This window comes from Dipodomys merriami, unplaced genomic scaffold (genome assembly GCF_024711535.1).
Source record: "Dipodomys merriami isolate MVZ:Mamm:240054 unplaced genomic scaffold, mDipMer1.0.p SCAF_4159, whole genome shotgun sequence".
NCBI classification, from domain to species: Eukaryota; Metazoa; Chordata; class Mammalia; order Rodentia; family Heteromyidae; genus Dipodomys; species Dipodomys merriami.
In genome coordinates this window covers 1-3,806 of record NW_027205781.1, presented here as the reverse complement: position 1 = coordinate 3,806, position 3,806 = coordinate 1, and the positions used below count along the sequence as shown (strand labels likewise).

Below are 3,806 nucleotides of genomic sequence, written 5' to 3'. Positions count from 1 at the left end.
TTTAAAATGCTCAATATACAAAAGAAAAATATTTCAAAACATTTCCTGTCAGCCATAGTGATGGATTATAAATTCTGTGTTTACGTGACTGTAGTGCATCCTTTTAGGAAAGGATTGGAAATATAGTTGTTTTTTCCTTTTCTTACAGGATATCATAATATTATACTCCAAGGACAGATTTCGTTAATCCAACATAAGACAAATTAGAGATGAGTAATAAAGTAGAGAAACCAAGAGAAGAATAAAAGCCTGATTTACACATTTGTAACCTCTTTGTGCAAGAGAAGAGAAGAGAAGAAGAAGAACAACAACAACAACAAACAACAACAACAAGAGTATAATTCAAAGAAAGTGAGCAAAGAAAACAGAGAACCATAAAACACTCAGAGTAGACTGCACCTGCCGAGTAAGTGGAAGGGGTGAGTGGAGAAATTGCTGGTAAAACACATACACAGGAAGGAAGGAAGGAAGGAAGGAAGGAAGGAAGGAAGGAAGGAAGGAAGGAAGGAAGGAAGGAAGGAAGGAAGGAAGGAAGGGAGGGAGGGAGGAAGGAAGGAAGGGAGGAAGGGAGGGAGGGAGGGAGGGAGGGAGGGAGGAAGGGAGGGAGGGAGGGAGGGAGGGAGGGAAGGAGGGAGGGAGGGAGGGAGGGAGGGAGGGAGGGAGGGAGGGAGGGAGGAAGGGAGGGAGGGAGGGAGGGAGGGAGGGAGGGAGGGAGGGACACTTGAGGCTGAAAACAGGCCTAAAGGAAGCTCAGACTATTTGACTCTGCTGAACACAGAAGAGCCTTCTTAAAAGAATACCCTCCATATCCAAATTGGGTATTTGTTCTCTAGAGCAATGGAGAAACAGCATGAGATCAGCCATGAGATAGAACTATCTTAGAACTGCACACCTAGGATGACAGTCTCTGTCCGTATGTCCTGGGCTTCCAGTCAACCTAACTACTTCTTCACTCACATAGGGAAAAAAAGGAAAAGAATTACCAGATATTTGTGAGGAGTCTGAGATCAGAAAAGAAAAGCCAAGACAAACAAGAGGAAAACATGACCTGATGAAAACAGAAAATTCAAAGGAGAAAAGAGAAATTTACAAGTAAACATGCTAACATTCAATACACATTTGTGAACATGGAAATAAAGAACCTGTGGGGCTGGGAGGGCTCCAGAGGGAGAACAAGAGAAGGGATGACACAGAACAAGTACACTGTTACACTGTACTCATGGATAGATATGGTGAATTGAAGTCCTTTTGTACAACTACAGATAATCAAAAATGCATAGAGATTTAAAAATTCTACAATTGGTATTTATGGTAAGACTTAAGAAAATTTTACATGCATAAATCAACAAAACACTGAAGAAGATAGTAGTTAGAAATGTGCAAACAATATTAATATTTAAACACCCAACAACAGTACTAAAAGAATAGAAGGTGGCAACATACCAGAATACAAAACAAAAAGATACAGCTGTACACAGATGATCCAACATCTAGATACTAGAAAGATAGAACCAAAGAAATGGGAGGGAAAGAAATAATAAAATTTCTTAGGCTTAAATGATAACCAAGTTAAAATTTAGAAATGCACTGTAAACTTAACATTAACTACTCAGGAGGCTGAGATCTGAGGGTTGTAATTTGAAGCTAGCCAGGGCAGGAAAGTCGTTAAGACTGTTATCTCCATTTAGTCACAGAAAAATCTGGAAGTGGCCCTGTGGCTCAAGTGGTAGAGCACTAGCCTTGAGCAAAAGGAGCTCAAGGACAGTGCCAAGGCTCAGAGTTCAAGCCCCAGTAACACTAAAGTCTTAGAACATCAAAATAGAAAGAAATACTTATTTTGTATTAGCAAAAAGATAGGAAGTGCTAAGAAAGTGCATATTTGATAGAACAAGAATGAAAGTGGTGGCTCATACTTGTAATCCTAGCTAATCAGGAGACTGAGATCTGAAGTTTGCAGTTCTAAGCCAGCCCGGGCAGAAAAGTCCATGGGACTCTTATCTGCATGTAACTAGCAAAAAGAGCTGAGGCTAAGGGAAAATGCCAAGGCTGTGAGTTCAAGCCCCAGTATAGACATAAAAGAAGAGGAGGAAGAGGAGGAAGCGACAGAAAGAAGGGAGGAAGGGAGGAAGGAAGGGAGGAAGGGAAGGAAGGAAGGAAGGAAGGAAGGGAAAGAGAAAGAGAAAGGAAAGAAAAAGGGAGAGAAAGAAAGAAAAAAGATAAGAAAGAAAAGGAAGAAAGAAAGAAGGAAAGGAAGGAAGGAAGGAAAAAAGGAAGGAAGGAAGGAAGGAAGAAAGAAAGGAAGGAAGGAAGGTAGATAGGTGGTATGTAGGCAGGAGGATGGGGAAAAGAGAAGGCAAGAAAAAGTACATGGATGAGTAAATTATCATGAGCAAATACAAGTTTATTTATCCACTTTCCCACAGGAGGAGATTTAAATTATTTGAACTCCTTTTTTCATTTATTACAGTTTCTGATTACTGCTATTTACAGCAGTGCTTCAGGAAGCATGACTATATATATTATTCAGTTGTCTGGAGTGCATGCCCTGATATTTCCTATTACTTAAAAAAATTGAAAAAGTATATGTACACAGTTCACTAGTAAGACAGTAGGGGAGAATATCTATTGAAAATATAGTGTTCTCTATTTCAAGTAAGTAGTAAAATTATTTTGTGTGTTTCTTTCACTTCTTCATAGCTGTATGGATGTGTGTGAGAGGTTAGAAGATAAAACATAGTTCTCACTGTGAGTCATGCAAAAAATTGTAAAGTCACTCCCGTATAGAAAGACCCCAAAGTTAGACAAATTGGCTCTAAAAAAGTTACCTAGCCACTGTAAACTTCAGTTTCTCTTATATAAAATAAAGAGCATAGGGCTGAGAATGTGGCTTAGTGGTAGAAAGCTTGCCTAGTATGCGTGAAGCCCTGAGTTTGATTCCTCAGTGCCACATAAACAGAAGAGGCCAGAAGTGGTGCTGTGGTTCAAGTAGCAGAGTACTAGCCTTGAGCAAAAAAAGCTCAGGGGCAGTGCCCAGGCCCTGAGTTCAAGCCCTGGGACTGGCAAAAAATATAGATAGATAGATAGATAGATAGATAGATAGATAGATAGATAGATAGATAGATAGATAGATAGATAGATAGATAGATAGATAGATAGATATAGATAGATAGATAGATCAAGAGCATAATAGTTATATCAAGGATAACTGAATGATACTAAAATAGGTTATGTAAAATTTTAACTAATACTTATCAAAATCCTTATATGCTACAAGTATCATCTTCTTCAATCTCCATTAACAACCAGTAAGGTTGCAGCTCACCTTAACCTCACTTTTCAGGGGAGGACACAAACACCCTAAGATCGATGAGAAAAATCAGAGGAATATAGAAGCATGTATCTCACTGACCTGCCCGTGCATAAATGGACACTCATATTTCCAGGAACTACTTAATGAATCCTACCTTACTATACTGCCCACAGCAGAAGGAAGTTCACAAGTTCTTGTGATGAATAAAATAGTCACTGTCTTCAGAACATTAAACAATAATATGCTTCAGGAACTTAACTGGGTAAATATTCTCATGAAATTTATAATTAAAACGGGCTTGGAGAAAGAAGGGCCAAGTGCAGTATATTCCTTGAGAAGGAAAGCTGGGTATATCTAGAAGGAAATTAAGGCCTAACAAAGGCCCAGGGGCACAAACAACTGGGAAACAGACTATAGAGAAAGGCAATGGAGAGCTGGCTTAAGAGGACTGTTATCATCATGTAGCCAGAAGAAAAACCTGAAGATATTCACAAAT

The 3,806-nt window shown here is 39.1% G+C and overlaps 1 long non-coding RNA gene across 1 annotated transcript; it reads left to right on the top strand.

Annotated features, from left to right (window-relative positions):
* The first annotated feature begins 248 nt into the window (after positions 1-248).
* On the top strand, positions 249-3,749 carry LOC138807204 (uncharacterized). Its single transcript, XR_011366088.1, has 3 exons — positions 249-406; positions 962-1,092; positions 3,341-3,749. It is a non-coding gene; the product is annotated as an uncharacterized lncRNA (long non-coding RNA).
* Positions 3,750-3,806: the final 57 nt, after the last annotated feature.